Below are 16,957 nucleotides of genomic sequence, written 5' to 3'. Positions count from 1 at the left end.
GCTCATCCTCCTTTTAAAAAAACCCAGAAGAGATTTATGTCATGAAGAACTGAGAAAATAATATTAATATTCAGCTCCAAATGTTCAAAAATAAAAGAATGTATACTTCGGGAAGCAATTTTTTTAGTTTGTTGGCTGAAGAGAAGAACTTTAATGAATTAAATGGTTTATTGAAAACATGTCACTTTTGTAATATGTTTTTTTTAATACATCAACATGATTAGTATTATTTAATAAAGGGGCTTTTTTACTCGTTTTTTGTTTATCATAAACATAAAACCGCTACGCGAATTGACACAACATGAACACAGTGAGTGTGGTAGTGAGAATGAGTGTATGAGTTGTTAATATGAGATGTCTCTGCTACAAACAATCTCATTAAAATCAGATCCCAGTGCTCGCTACAGCTACTCATGTGGAGGTATGGCTAAGGTTTGCTACAAATGTATGTATGCCACGTGGTACTTGTGTATTACTAGGCACTGGCTCTAAATGAAGATTTTAAGGACTTGCACAACATGTTAAACACGAATCAAGGGTTAACAAAAACTGAAAGAAACAAACAACATTCTTACAGAACGTGAATGGTGGGTATTAGTCTTGTATCAGAAGTGATACAACGTATTCATTCTGCTTAGCATGACGCTGCATGATATCGTACTCGAAAGAGTTAGTGAAATTGTTGCTCCCCTTATGTGTGTATTAATTGCCAAAATACCTTGAAAGAATTAATAAGAATACATTATTCACTGAATTCAAATAATAGCATAAAGCTGGGTGAGTGAGGTGGGTTAAACGCCGCTTTTAACAACATAAAGCTGAAAGTCATAGGAATTGTCAAACGTATATGGGTTGCAAAAACACATAAGTTTATGTGATAATGATGAAGGAACGTTTCGTTTATTGTGCACAGACAAGGTCTCCAAACCCAGGAAATTGAATAACTCAATTATCTAATATTTTGCAAAACTGATAAAAATAACACTAGAGGGTTCGCGTAGACCAAAGTACCTGATGTTAAACTCATGGTTATTCAGTCAGAAAATAAAACCTCTCTTACTTTTGTCTAACAGGCCGTACATGCCAATCGATGGGGAAGGCGAAAATAACCAACAGGTCCCTGACCTATTGACTTTTGTTTTCGAGGAGGGCTTAAAATATAACAAGAAAAATCATACGACGTATGTGAACGGCGTCCCCATGTGATACATGACGCAGCGTTAGGAACGCCTCATTAAGGACCCACCAAACACAGAAGAAGAGGAGGGAAGAAGAGGAGGAGGGAGATTACTTTCGTCTCGTGTCACACGATTTACATCCAAATATAATTACACATCACATCTATTAACGTATTATGTCCGGCCAACATGGCCTATGAGGCACTAAAATACAAATATGGTCATTATACACGTAAGTGATGTTAAAAAGTAGACACTAAAACTAAACTAATACTAATGCAGAAACATTGTATAGCAAGGGGGAAATAGGTATGTGAACGATATCTCCACGTGTCGCACAGAGCAGCGCTCTAAACACTCCCCACAATGCATTCATCATATATACACATCAAACACATGAACATCAAACGTATCCGGCTTTTCACACCCATAACCTATGCCCGAGCCCCTTATACACACCGATCTACTAAATGATCTTCAAACTGATCTGAAACCAGCCGACGCATGACCGCAATATGAAGTATTACAAAGCTATGCGCCGTAGAGCGATCTTCGTTCTGAAGCATTTTTTTTTTTATAGAAAAGGATGCAATTATTGTTTTGGAATATCGTGTTACACAGATGAAAACTCAGCACGAGCCGGACGCATTGGTGCATGAGTCGTGTTGACTTTATAGACACCATGGCGGGCTTGTAATATATATAATACCTGCGAACAGATACGCCGATGCATGTGTGAGACTCAAAAACGAAATGTTTCTTGGGTAAAGCGCATCAGTTTAAATCATTCGTTCGTCATATAAATTGCCAAAATATAAATAGTTTCAAATATCCCGCGTTATAAGAAATAGATTATATTATATATTAAAATGAACACAAACGACAATGAAATCAAAACTGTTCCTTCCTTCCCATTCATATTTTCAATTTATAAAATTACTTTTTAAGTCCTATCTCCTTCCTCATTTTTGAGACAAAGGTACCCGAGAAACATGTGTATTCAAGTTTAGAGATTAACGTATCGTCCACATTATTGAGACGCACTGATTTTTGAGACAGTGCGTTGGGAGGGTAGGGGGTTTGGGTGGAGGGTTACTCCTATAGGGTACAAGAAAAATCATTCTTTGACGAATGACACAAGCTCAACAAGAACATGAAAAAATCTGGAAATATGAATTGCTGTCTTTTAAAAAATGCACCACATCTGGTGTGATAGTGTGGATCATTGTTCAAGTTCGCTGTGATATAGTTGAATGCAGCACAAACTCAACATTCACTCACTCACCCATAAGTTTCCAGTATGTTCAGTAAATCGCCGTTATATAGATAGCGAATGATTTACCAACTTACCAAAGACTGAATGTTGTTAAAAGCCGAGTTTGTGATATTCAAGCTTTCACACGGCGGACCCTAAAGTGGTCGACTCTTGACTATAGGCAAACCAGTGGATGAAAGCATGAGCACGGTCGACGCCATCTTGGCACGATGCCACACAATCCATTTACAAAATCGATCTCCAGATTCCCATGTTATTTGAGTGTTGTTTAGCGCCGCACTCTGCAGTATCCTAGCGATATGACGGCGGTCTGTAAATAACCTAGTCTGGAACAGACAATACAGTGATCGACATCATGAACATCGATCTACGCATTTGGGATACGATAATATGCACCAACCAAGTCAGCGAGCCTGACCACTCGCCTCTAACGGCAAGCATGGGTTGCTGAAAACCAATGCTAACCCGAATCTTCACCGGGTGATTCCCTTTTAACTTACACAAGTCTGAGGTTATACTCGAAACTCATTCTGACCCGGAATCCCCGAGGGATAGACTATCACAGTATAGTTGCAAGTTAAGTGTTCCATATTTATTTTTCTTACTTACTTTGTCTTATGAATACCGTACCAGGTGATGGTGTCGGACCACAGTCGAGCCGTATGGTTATGAATGATCTCAAAATGTGACATATCCTCCTTTGTTGAGCGTACAGGACATATTGCTTCTACCAATAAAGAACACATGGATGGATACAGATAGTGGTTGTGGTGGATGGACTGAAAAGGGTCACTGAGCACTAAGAAAGACATTAAAAGGACATTAAAACCTAACACCGGATAATGTTTCCTCACGGGGCTAACAGGGTCAGCACAAACGGGTTTTCGCTGTATTTGAGTCATATAGAGAATCTCACCCGAGTGTCTTTTGATATCAAATATATCAACACGAGTTGATAAAAGTGGAAAAATTCCGAGGCTTGCCTAAGATGTTTGCCACTTTTATCAACGAGTGTTGATATATTTGATATCAAAAGACACAAGGGTGAGATTTTATTTATCACCCAACATCATTCCTCCAGCTTTTTCAATTTGTAAACAGTAATTAGCAGTACTGCTAACAGCTTCAGTAGCAGAGTCATTAGTGATGTCATTTGACTGTGACGTCATGGTAACCAGTGACGTCACAATAGTCTTCAAAGCATTGTGATGTAATTTCATTGCAGCGATATCTACAGTGTAGATATCGTTTGATCTCATCAAAGCGATATCTCCTGTGGGAGCCAGTTTTGGATGATAAAATCTGTTATCAGTGTCCAGTTGTAGCTACTTGTTTGGCACCCCTGAAGATCCGGGTTAGAATTGATCTTTAAAGGGCAAGTTCACACGGAAATTAACCTATTTTTCTTGTACTTTTTCCACATTAAAAGTGTTAACCTAGAAGTGTCATAGACAAAAATATAAAAATATCACAATTAATTAACATATTTTTCGCATTAAAACGATTTATATTTTTCACATTTACCAAGTGTTCTATTTCCACAACAAAAACACCATGGCTTATGCCCCTTGCAATATGACGTCATTGGTGCCAATTGATAAACATTATGACGTCATCATGCTTTGTTAGAGCCGCTTCACGTGGTGTAGGTCTAGGTGTGTGATTCTAGCGTCTCAGATGCCAGCCAGCATAGTGTTATGCTGAGTCACCACTGCGCCGGAGTGTGTCGTAGGCCATGTTGTTTTACCGCAAACTGGTACTTGATATCTTTTGCGTTGAGAATAGACAGGGACCCAGTTGAATTGGCACCAATTACGTCATAATCTAAGGGGGATAACTCAGGCCTGTTTAGCTCGAAAAACGAAGGCCTCATAACGGCATATCATTTTCACACTATTGTGAGCTTCCTACTTTCACTGTGAAAAAAATGAGTGTATATTTTCAAACACAGATACTAATTAATTCTAAAATTGCGTTTTGTTTAGAAAAAGAAAGAAAGTGATTTTTGCGTGTACACTTCCCCTTTAAGCAACCCATGCTGGTCCTAAGAGGCGACTAACGGGATCAGGTGGTCAGGCTCGCTGACTTGGTTGATGGATGTCATCGTATGCCAATTGCGTAAATAGATCCTCATGTCAATCACTTGATTGTCTTGTGCAGACACGCTTATTGACAGACCGCCGTCATATAGCTGGAATATTGCGGAGTGCGGCGTTAAACGACAAACTTCCATGTACGTTTCACTTCTTGTGCCCGATCCATTTATATTCTGACAATAAAACGCGTTAAAAAATATATTTAAAACCCCCTGAAAACCCCCAACTTGTATCCAATATTGATTTATCATATAATGGGTAGGTTTCTCGGCAGGATAAAGCCAACGGATAAAAACGATATCCGTTGGGGTCATATGCGGATGGAGATGCAAATATCAAAGGTCAAGTAGGGACTACTTTCAGTATTTATAAACAAACATGGCGTCGCACTTGTCATTCGGCGATCGAGTCTGAATTAACTATCGTGAATCTGGATAAACTACAGGGATAATTGCTACAATTATCAAAAGAACAGTCTAATATACTGAAAATCAGTGTCGAACTGCGACGTAACTAAGGCTTTTTATAAGTTTTGGCAACAACGTCATTCGTGACCAACTCGTGTTATTCCGGGACAAGCCGAATAGCGACTCGTGCCCCTCTCATGGTTATTTTTGCGACCGGGTTCCTTCTTAGCGCAAACGGGCATACCTAAAACTCGTTGCGTAATGGTTCACATATATTTCCCCATACATTATATATATTTCAGATGCAATTTAAAGCACATCGGGACATGCGGAATTATACAGTATGGGTGAACACATGTAACTGTGTCTTGGGTATATTTTTAGATGTAAGACATGTAAAATCAAAACTTATTTCTGAGGGATTCTTTGACGAAGAACTTGAAATCATGCCCGCATTCTGATTCGTTTGTCGTATTTTCGCACATAACATTCATCGATAAGGGGACGAGTCTTCTTGCAGGTTACGGAAAGGGACGCGTGGTGACAAATGGCAACAACGTCTGAACGTGGCTAGGGTTAGAGTAGCTTCCCTTTGACAAAGGGCAGTTACTCTAGCGGACAGACCGATGGATTGCCGCGAAAGGCAAGTAAAAACAATTGTTGTTTTGCGTATATGTTGCTTCGCCACTGTATAAGAAACAGATTTCAGTTTGAACTATATTGGCTACTGTCACTGTCACATCATTTACCCTCTGACGTAATAAATATTAATGCGCGCATTCAAGGAAAACTCGCAATGTTCAGCTAAATTGAGAATGACGTATGATAAAGAGGTTATCACGCTTGTGTGTTTGGGGATGGTAAATATCCTGTATTAGGAATAAACACTATGTATTTAGCTCGCCAAGGCTCGCTGAATACAATGTTTATTCCTAATGCAGGATATTTACCATCCCCAAACACACTCGCGTGATAACCTCTATCTACTGTTACTCATGAAAGCAATAGACCTGGGACAACTGATACTATGATCCAATTTTGTGTTCAATAGCTGGCTGAATGCTCCATGGTTCGTGACAGACGCATGACAGACCGTCTTTTCCACACGGGTATCCGATTACAGCACTGAACAAATAATGTCTAAACAATTGCCAATAACGCCAGCTCTTCCCTCCACCCACGTGGTGGTGATTGACAGGTAACAACCGTAGACGTTGTCCTTGCGCTCCTTTGATGCTGCAGGGGTCAGTTTGGGGGTACAGATCAAGCACAGGGGGTCTAAGTAGGGTGAGGTTGGTGACTTGTTACCCTTATCACTGAAGGACCGACCATTTGATATTATTGGGGGCTTGGGATTTCCTGTCTAAAATAATTTTGTTTCAGAAAATATTGCTGCAGGCTTTACAAACAATACATTGGTCACCAGACATGTTGAATCTCCTGAGAAAACGTGTTATCAAAGAGAAAAGTTAAAATAATGTTCAGTCTCTCACAAAACTCCCAAATTGCTGCACGTATTTTATTCTTCGTACTTTTTGAGGAAACGAACGTGGGTGTTTCAACAAAATGCGTCAGTGACACGATCCCCAAGTAAAACTACATTTGTTTGCATGCTTGCTTTAGGCAGTAACTGGAATATAGGATCTCTCCGTCGCCATCACATCAGTCGAGTGTGGCGATCTTGATAGACGTAACATGGCATATGCGTTTGAAATAGCTCAAGGTCGGTTAATGAGAGAAAATAGTGTTGTGTTTTTCATAATACAGTATCAGAAAAAAAGAGTAGCGAGCCCGATCGGGAATATTTATCAAATAGTATGAGGTGCCGTATTAATGTTTGTTCGTTATTTAACTGTATAAAATATTAATTAATAATGCCATGTTACGACTATAAAATATTAATAAATATGAAATATTTATTATCACAAATTAGAGTTTATAATCATTAAGTATGTATTGATATATAAAAACCGATTTTCTGATATCCCTTTATGAATTACCAATATAATTAAACTGGGAATAAATAGCAACACCAAACACGGAGCCTCCTATAGATTCTATATACGCGTTGTCATATATTGAGTGCTGAGCACACAGCGTATTGTACGAAGAATGGCGTACTTTATTTAAACGGTCGACTGTCTTTGTGATGCAGATAATCCACCTGACTGAAACTCATGTCAAGATCAAAATTTTGTGACTTTGAAATGCTGAATTCTAAAGATAGACACACATTTCAAATATGCTTGGGGTAGCCTACTGGTTAAAGCATTCACTCGTCATGACGGAGTCCCGTGTTCGATTCCCCACATAAATACTATGTGTGAAGCCCATTTCTGGAATGGACCCCTGGTAAACTGGGCCAGAATTGGTCTTCATCAACCCATGCTTGTAAGAGGCGACTAAAGGGATCGGGTGGTCAGGCTCGGTGAATTGGTTGGTGCATGTCATCGTATCAGCATTACGTAAATCAGTGCTCGTGATGTCACTGACTGGATTGTCTGGTCCTGACTCGATTATTTACAGACCGCCGTCATATAGCTGGAATATTGTTGAGTGCGGCGTTAAACTACAAACAAAGAAACAAATACATTTCTGGAATGTTGATAAGCGGAGAAAAACGCACCTCACTCACTCATTTAGCTTTGGCAGTTATTTTGCTTTCAGTGACGTCCGCGCCATCACGCCGTAACAGTTATAACATATCAACATGCTCACCTAAAGGAATGCTCTTTTATTTTAACACATTAAAACCACAACGCGTAGTTCGAAATCGGCGCGTTGTACTTCTAGTTAATGGTGCCCTTTAATACCAGCCATTGACTGGTTTATCGGTTACTAGATTTGTTACCTCCCTTTTGTAATAGGCGACCAGGGGGCGTTGTAAATTGTGTCACAGGTAACTTTGACAGGCCAGTCAGGTGTATATGTCACTCCGCTGTAAATACATGGTCTGTCACGCTCTGTTAACTGTGTCAAAGTGCGTACATCTTTCAACACTTTGCCAACCGGGCTTGTTATATGATATATGTTAGTGGGCAAGTCGTGCAACGTTGAACATTCTGGCACACCTGAGGAGGGTGTTACCTGTGAAACGGAAAAACTGCCTTTCCAGCGTCTGTGGATGTTTACATTACATGTGAAGTCGTAGCGGCCGAACTTACCCCGTCGATAATTGCAGCTTTCTCCGGGTCTCTCGCAGTCGTTCTTATCTTTACCACACATCTCTAGTGATCGGATATTAGGTGCTTATCTAGGATGGAAACCTGTTGACCAGGTCTGAACGTGATACCTTCACATTGCAGTATTTCTGCACAGGTAAGGTCCAACAGATCGCATTACCTGACTGTCCATGGCTTGCTTGCACTCGTGTTTACGTAGTTTACAACTTTTTTAACATATGCTCCATTCACATTACTTACTTTTTTCTTGTTATTAAGTTTTGATTGTTGTTTTTAATTAATGTGAGTTTGAGTACACGTGAAATTCTGTATTAGGTATACTTAGTTTTACTACTTTGAGTGAAAATATTAGCATGAAAACACAATCGTGCAGATGTCATGATATCTCAGTAATAAAATTGTAATTATGTTATGACTTGATGTAAGGTGTGTTGAGCAGGGTTGGTGGCAAAGACGAAGACATGAGCTTCTTTGGTAAATTAAGTCCACTCACACTCCAATATAAGATTAAAAATAACAACTTTATTATCATCAGAATATTTTTTATGAACACTAATGAACACTTTTGTGAACAGTGGACAAATGATATATTTTCAACATCTTTTATATATTCAGTTGATAGGTTTTAAAGATGTTGTATCTGTGTATATTAGGTCTTTGAAAGGCATTTAAAAGTGATACACATAAGGAAGAGAATATATGGATGTCAACTTCTTTATTATGAAGAACACAACCTTTCGGAGTATATGCTTACTCCTAAGCATATACTCCGAAACGTTGAGTTCCTCATAATAAAGAAGTTTACATGCATATATTCTCTTCCTTATATGTGTATATTGGTAAATTTCAACACATTTGATTAAAATTAAAGATATTCAAGAGTTTCACCATTCTTACATAATCATTAATATTCTCTTATATTGGTCAAATGCCATTCTTTGTATATTTATAAATGATCATCATTGAAAAAATGTAAATAAGCTGGACGAAAAGATAAACTGAAGAATAAAGTCTGAAAAACATGACAATTGAGGAATTTAATCAGCAGTCGTCATGGTCTTGACCTTCTGATAGTCAGAATGATGAATGCTTTTGATACTCTTAATTTTTCAAGACTGTATAGACATGATGAAGTTAGCCTAGAAGGACTTAATTGTGTTTAACATGGGAAGGACTGCTGTCACAGCAATAATCAGGTTCACATTTCCTTATACCATATGGTTGATATTGGACGTTATCATATATTCTACCATGAATTTGGAATTTACTCGATTCTGATTGGTCAATCAGAGGCTATTAAATCACAATAAACCCCCTCTGATTGAAACAGCTGGTTTGATGGCCGCATCACCGCGGAAGCTAATATTCATAGAATAGTACTTTTTTCAGTCATTGTCGGTAGGCGTAATTAAATAATTATATCTACAATTACAGGTTACAAAATGCACAGATGCGGTTACTACAATATTCAAAGGATGTGTGGCAATACATTTCGTGCATAAAACATGATAGCAATCTACAAAGGGACTGTATTTATGTTTTGGAGACAACAGAGAGCTTGGAATTTTGGCAGGTTTTTATATACGACTATGACGTCATAAATTTTGCGTCACAATAAACAATATGACGTCATAATGGTGACGTGTGATGTAGAGCGAAAGCCTTGCAAAGCTTGCTTTGTTTTCTTTAGGGATTCCCAACTCATGTTAGCTTACCAAGTTGCCATGCTTATATGCTTTCAATGCCTGTCATATGTTCGAGTGAAGTATTATGGAGTAAACAAACTGCTTGAGTATATACAGCACCATATTGTGTTCGGTGATTCCGTAATTCAGATCGATCAGATCAAAACATTTGACTCAACTCATGCCGCTTCACTCAGTATATTTGCTAACACAAAAGAGTTCGCGTTTTATTTTGTCATGCGCGTTCGGTTCCAAATTCAATTTAGCGGGGTTAAATCTACAGGTAACCTAGCTCTACATTGAAAACACAGTATGTTTATCTCCTAATTATAACATACCTTATTACCTGAAGTACAACAAATGCAATGCATGTTTAGTTACAATCTGACATAGTGCCTATAGCCTTTATATGTAGATACAGCCCTTGAAATAAAGATTACTTGGTTCAACGACGTAAAAGTAGTCCGGAATAAGTATATTTTCAATCAAACACAACACTTTTTTAATAAATTTACTCCTTGTACTTTAAACATGTTTAGGTCAGGTTCATCAAATTTAAAAACTGGTCTGTCTGAATCCAAAATAAAGATGACACAGGGAACTGGACAATCCGTACCCAGGATATCCATACTTTGTATATTTTTACAGACTCATACACAAATGTTGGATAGCCAATACCTGCCAATACCAGATCAAGTGGATGACTTGTAAAAAAACCTGTATTTGTAAGCAATGAAAATTTATATGATTTTAAACATTTTTTGCTTCTGTTGTTATCTGAAGCAATGACCCAGAAATGATATTTGACACCATAGGTGCTGTGGTGACCGTGATGTTATTATGATATAATAACTTATATTCCCGAAACAATCTATAGTACAGTAAACTACGGTTATAACGAACTTGAAGGGACCACTTATTTTAGTTTGTTATAACCGTAGTTCGTTATGAGCATATATGCAGCATATATACAGGAAATGGACGGGACCAAAAAACAGTTTGTTATATCCGTCAGTTCCTTATACATGTTATAAGCGTGTTCTGTTATAAAAGTAGTTTACTGAAATTCCAATCGCTTCTGAAAAGTATCAGCTCTACCACAAAACATTGATGAAACATGTTTTCTAGTAAGACTTCTTTCTTTGTGTGTTGCATATAAGAACACATGAGTAGTCCAATCCCTGACTGTGTCAACTTCTTGTCACACTGGCCGACTTCCATGGACTCAGTAGTCTAATACTAAAACTACACGGACATGGCCATTTGTGTAGGACACTGAATATTCTAATTGGTGCTTAGTGTCAGGCATAGTCCCCAATTATCCCAATAAACATAGTGAGTGAATTGAATGTTTGAAATATATAATGAATGATTGTATGGGGTGTATTGAATTAAGAGTGCTCAAAGTGTTTGAATGTGTGAAAATATTGCTATTAATCAGTTGGTAACAATTGCTATGAAAGTGTATTAAATTAATAGTGCCCAAAATGTAAGTGAGAATATGTGAATTTAGTGTGAATAAGCTTATAAATATTTTATTTGTTTTGTCTTTAAGGTGTATACTGCATGGTTAACACAATCCTGTTTTGGAATCTTGTTTTAATACTGACTTGTTAAAAGTGAAACAAATGTGAAAATATATAGGTATGGGTCCTCCATATTTGTGTACGAACCATCTAGATTTGTGTATGGGTCATCCAAATTTTGACTCAATCAAATAAAGTATGAATGCTCCAAATGGGGTATGTATCAATTTTAGGTATGGTTTTGCCATTTTCAGTGGGTAAGGATTGTCTAGTATCCTACATATATTTCATACGAGATGTTTGAATATTCTGCATCTGAACTGTGTTTTCAATAGTGTCTTTCAAGTATGTTAACAATGGTTAAGGAGTGTCCAGATCTGATGTATAAAGCTAGGTCTTCAGTCCCACATTCTGTCCCATGTCGGTTTGTGATCTCTCAATTAGTCTGAAAACAGTTCAGACAATGTACCGAGCTGAACCCATGCGATTGTCACCAAGTGCAGATACAGCTTCCTGATAAAGGAGGGGTGTATTTAGTGATGTCACAATTCATGCATATGAAAATATATCACCAAAATAGTGTTGTTATACGTTTACCTTATGTCTACCCAACCACCTATTGAATTTCTGATTATATAAATGTAACAGGAGGATATCTAGTCCTGCTCAGAGGCAGATATTCGTCCCCAAGTCTGGAGCAAATGGCACTAAAAATTCCCAAGTTCGAATAACAAATTTCCCAGTCCATGTTAAGATAGTTATAGCTAATATTATGGCTGTGTAGTAGGGCTGTGATTGGTAACTCGGGTACCCGGGTCGGGTGGGTACTGAGCAGGACCCGGGTACCCACAGGACTACCCGGACCCGTGGTTAGTCATGTGATTATATTGTTTAATGGCAAGAATTATCTAGAACTCTATGGTTACACTATAAGTGATAAATGTTCTCATTTCTTTCTGACTTTGCACTCATTCCTTCTGACTATATATGTTTGCATATTGATAAAACATCAGTCAACGTCAGTGTATGCATGACCAGATCGGATTATACATGTACCTAAATTCATTTTGCCAGGGCTATGGTCAATCTATTCCCAATCGGACATGTTTTACCAATCTCTATAGACCTACAGCGGGTACCCGGGTAGGGTCAGGTAACAGGGGGGTGGGTACCCGGGTAGTAAATTTGGACTCGCCCCAGCCCTACTGAGTAGAGGTAACTGTCTATCACTGACAGGGGTAGTCGGGTAGCCTAGTGGTTAAAGCGTTCGCTCATCACGCCGAAAACCCGGGTTCGATTCACGACATGGGTACAATGTGTGAAGCCCATTTCTGGTGTCCCCCGCCATGATATTGCTGGAATATTGCTAAAAGCGGCGTAAAACCTCACTCACTCACTCACTCACTCACTCACTCACTCACTCACTCACTATCACTGACAACAGGACCATGAAGAGGGAGAAGTTTCACTGCTTGTTTTCACATTATTTTAATGTTAAAATACACTTGTACCTCAGAATTGTGGAAATAAGAGCTTGTATATAATCCAGTTTTGAACAAAATAATGAAATTGTCCCCCCAATTGGCTGCCAAGGATAGTTAGTTTAGAATTCTAGTTAAGTCCCTGGTTAACTATGCCTCTGGATTCAAGTATGGTCACCCACAATGAAAATATACAACCTGGTACTCAAAGGAATTTAAAGAACACTCAATTCTTTCATATTATCGTTGGGCATGGAAAATGCACTATAGTAATATGAAAGTATCTGATGTTCTTTTACTTCTTTTGCGTTGTATATTAGCAGCTGGTTATGGTTTGATGGAACATAATTATTATTCAGCCAGTGCTGAACACACTAAGGGAACAAGATGTCTTCCAGCAACAATCTAACATGTCCACAGCAACAATCTAACATGTCCACAGCAACAATCTAACATGTCCACAGCAACATGTGCAGAGGTCCACACATTATTACACAGGTCACAATTATATTTCTGCGCAGGCAAAAAATATTTTATTTTGAATCATTTCATCAAAATAAAATAATTTTAGAATCCACATGTTCAGTATGATGTTTCAATTGTATTACCTTTCATCCAAATATTTAAGACATGGAGGAGAGGATTTAAAAATTAAATATTAACAAACATTGAGGTCGTCTGAGTACAGCATCTGCTGACTGATGTGATTTGCATGAAGTATGAATGTTATTAGGACTGTGTTTATCGTGTTTATCATGTTTATTACATTTATCATGTATTTCATCTGTTTATCGTGTTTATCATGGTTTATTGCATTTATCAAGTATTTCATCAAGTAAAGAAGGTAGGGAACAAACATTTTGTTTGCCTGTAGGTACTTTGGGACAGTCAAGTGATGGAATTTCCTTTGACCCAACATGTTTACTACATAACTACTTAGTGATTAGTTATATTAGTGATGCTAAAACCGTGTTACTACTTTCTCTTTGAATATTTGAGTTACTATTATTTCCCCCACTTGCACTGTCCACTTGCACTGTCCACTTGCACTGACAAGATGTTGCAGGGTGATGGCGAGTTCGTGCACAGCAGGCCATGGTTTCCGAGTGCATGCTGTAGGAATCATGTTCCATATTTAGACATGTTTGCTATGTCAACGAACCAGTGGTGTACAGATGTGCCTGCTTGTGAAAGGAGAGTTTGTTGGTCTACGATGTACCATATCATGCCATCAACAACACACATGAGCATGGGATATTCTGGAGGAGTGACAGGTATATTCTTGTATTCTTGGGCATGTGGGGGACAGGGGTATTCTTGGGCATGTGGGAGGCAGGGATATTCTTGGGTATATGGGATGGGGAGCAGGGATATTCTTGGGCATGTGGAGTGAAAGGGATGTTCTTGGGCATGTGGAGTGACAGGGATGTTCTTGGGCATGTGGAGTGACAGGGATGTTCTTGGGCATGTGGAGTGACAGGGATGTTCTTGGGCATGTGGGGGACATGGGTATTCTTGGGCATGTGGAGTGACAGGGATGTTCTTGGGCATGTGGAGTGACAGGGATGTTCTTGGGCATGTGGAGTGACAGGGATGTTCTTGGGCATGTGGAGTGACAGGGATGTTCTTGGGCATGTGGAGTGACAGGGATGTTCTTGGGCATGTGGAGTGACAGGGATGTTCTTGGGCATGTGGAGTGACAGGGATGTTCTTGGGCATGTGGAGTGACAGGGATGTTCTTGGGTATGTGGAGTGACAGGGATGTTCTTGGGTATGTGGAGTGACAGGGATGTTCTTGGGCATGTGGAGTGACAGGGATTGAAAGAAATAATTTGTTCTAGAAATTACTTGAAAAAAAATGTTTGCCTTAGATTTAGCACACACAAAGTAGCTTCCTGAAAATAATGAGTGGTGACTTCCCCTCTCTTTCCCCTCCAGTTGTCCGTATCCTCTCCTTACAGAAAATAATATAGTGTTGGATTTTATGTTTTTGGACATCATACAGTTTCAGTTGTCTGTGTTTATCACAGTTACTCGCGAAATAGCAAAGGGAGTGGTGTCACCTAGACATGGTAAATACACGGATGATAGCTTATTTTTAAGATAAAGTTGCCTTTTATAAGTGTGGGAGATGTTTTACAGTTCATGTGATTAGCGAGAAAACTATGTATGTTTCTGAAGCGTCCGAAAACCCATAACACAGGGATATGTGTCTTGGTGATGGAGCAACGGCACAAAAATATTCTGTCTGCTGCAAAATTTCCCGTCACCATGGTCTCCAGAATCTTTATTATATTATTATATAGGAATGGGTGCCGTCCGTCCCTCTTTCCATCTTTCCATCCTTCCATCCATCTGTCCGTCACATTTCGTTTTCGGAGCAGAACACAAAAAACATGAGAGATATCTTAACCAAACGACTTTTACTTACCGGTAGACGGAAAATGGCAGTAGTTCTCGTTTCCGGTGCAGATCTTGAAAAACGTACAATATTTCTTCACCAAACTTGGCACATAGATAGGTCTAGTGGTGAACTGGTGCCTTTTGATAGTTTGGTATTTTAATTTTTTTTTTTTAAATTGAGTTTCCCTGGCAACGACTTTAACTTAGACGGAAAATGGCAGTAGTTCTCGTTTCCGGAGCAGATCTTGAAAACCGTACAATATTTCTTCCAAACTTGGCATATAAATAGGCCTAGTGCTAAACTGGTTCCTTTTGATAGTTTGGGAGTTTTTACGAATGTTTCCTTAGCAGGAGCATAACTCGGAAACCGTTTACTTATTCTATAAAAACATCTACGTAGGGTTGTCTGAGAACCGTTACCATAATTACCTAATTGAGATGTATACTTCATCGCAGTGCATGGTGGTAACATGAACAGTGGCACCCGAACCAGCCTACTTCCTCGCAGTGTAAGTTTGTTGGTGTGCTTGATGTTTTGTGTTTCACAAAAACCCACATCAATGATCAAGTCTATCCAGGAGACACTACACATGGTATTGCTGTGTATGTTTCAACAAGTTTCAAGAACAGTGTCCAGCTATGTGATGTAATGTCATCTCGCAGTCTTGAATACATTTCTTTTCTTGTTGGCAAGTTCTGCATTGCTTGTGTGTATGTTCCTCCAAAAGGTTCATGACACGGTTGTCACATTCACTTACTCATTTCATGCAGAAACTTCAGGATCTCTCCAAGCAGCATGAATGTGAACATGTCCTAGTTACTGGGGATTTCAACGTGGATCTGAGTGAAAAACTCAAACTTGAAGACTTCTTTAATGTGTGGAAAATTACTCAACTCATTCACTTTCCAACTCACTGTCTTGGAGCTACACTGGACTTGATGTTTACTGATCATGCCAGTGCTGTAGCATTCCAGACTCCAGTCTACTACTCAGATCATCAGATGATTGGTGCTGTACATAGAGAATACTACACTCATTCTCGTTAGATACCATAGAAAGTTCACAAGTTTCGTAAAAATGGTATCTAACGAGAATGAGTGTGGTATTTTATTTATTACCCACGTTAAATATATATTTAAGTGTAAATACATAACAACTTTCGTTCGTTGACAGACCAAACTGAAACCGGTTGCAATATCTGGTTGCGCATGAATATTGATATATGACCAAATATGGGCATTCTTGACATGTTTATGCATACGCATTATCAACATTCGCCTGCTGTTCTGTTTGCAAACAAACCAGCACCGAAGCTCAAGATCCTTTTGGAAGAAAGTCTTCAACTTATGGTAATTCAAGCGCCATGTTGTTGGTACGCAGGACCCCGATAAGAAAATTTGAAATGTCACATTAGCGCCGCGCTTTGAATATCGGACCAACAGTCACACGCATCACACTGCCGGGGTCCCGTCTGTGCAATTAAAATGGTTCGGTTTCCTTGATCTATCAGCTGAATTTGGAAGAGGGAAATCAGACTGTTCGCCAAAGACATTCATGTTAACTGTACCACCCTATATACTGAAGACGTGAAAATCAACAAACTCAAATCTGCTTGCATGTCAGTGACAGCTTCGAACGATCGAAGGGCAAGGTCGCCACCAGAATAAGAAAAGACAACCGCAATCCACTCACAGCGTTTTACGCTAGAGATAGGGAATGTTA

The 16,957-nt window shown here is 38.9% G+C and overlaps 1 protein-coding gene across 1 annotated transcript in view; it reads left to right on the top strand.

Annotated features, from left to right (window-relative positions):
* Window positions 1-7,843: 7,843 nt before the first annotated feature.
* Window positions 7,844-16,957, top strand: part of LOC124153105 (Ig-like and fibronectin type-III domain-containing protein 1) — a 91,801-nt gene continuing 82,687 nt past the window's right edge. The window contains exon 1 of the mRNA XM_048392706.1: window positions 7,844-8,275. The gene's annotated coding sequence lies outside the window, so the exon portion shown is untranslated. The remainder of the gene's footprint in view (window positions 8,276-16,957) is intronic.

Source organism: Haliotis rufescens, unplaced genomic scaffold, assembly GCF_023055435.1.
Source record: "Haliotis rufescens isolate VD_foot unplaced genomic scaffold, xgHalRufe1.0.p SCAF_11, whole genome shotgun sequence".
NCBI lineage: Eukaryota > Metazoa > Mollusca > Gastropoda > Lepetellida > Haliotidae > Haliotis > Haliotis rufescens.
Note: the sequence above shows the minus strand (reverse complement) of the source record. Positions and strands in the feature narration are given on the sequence as shown.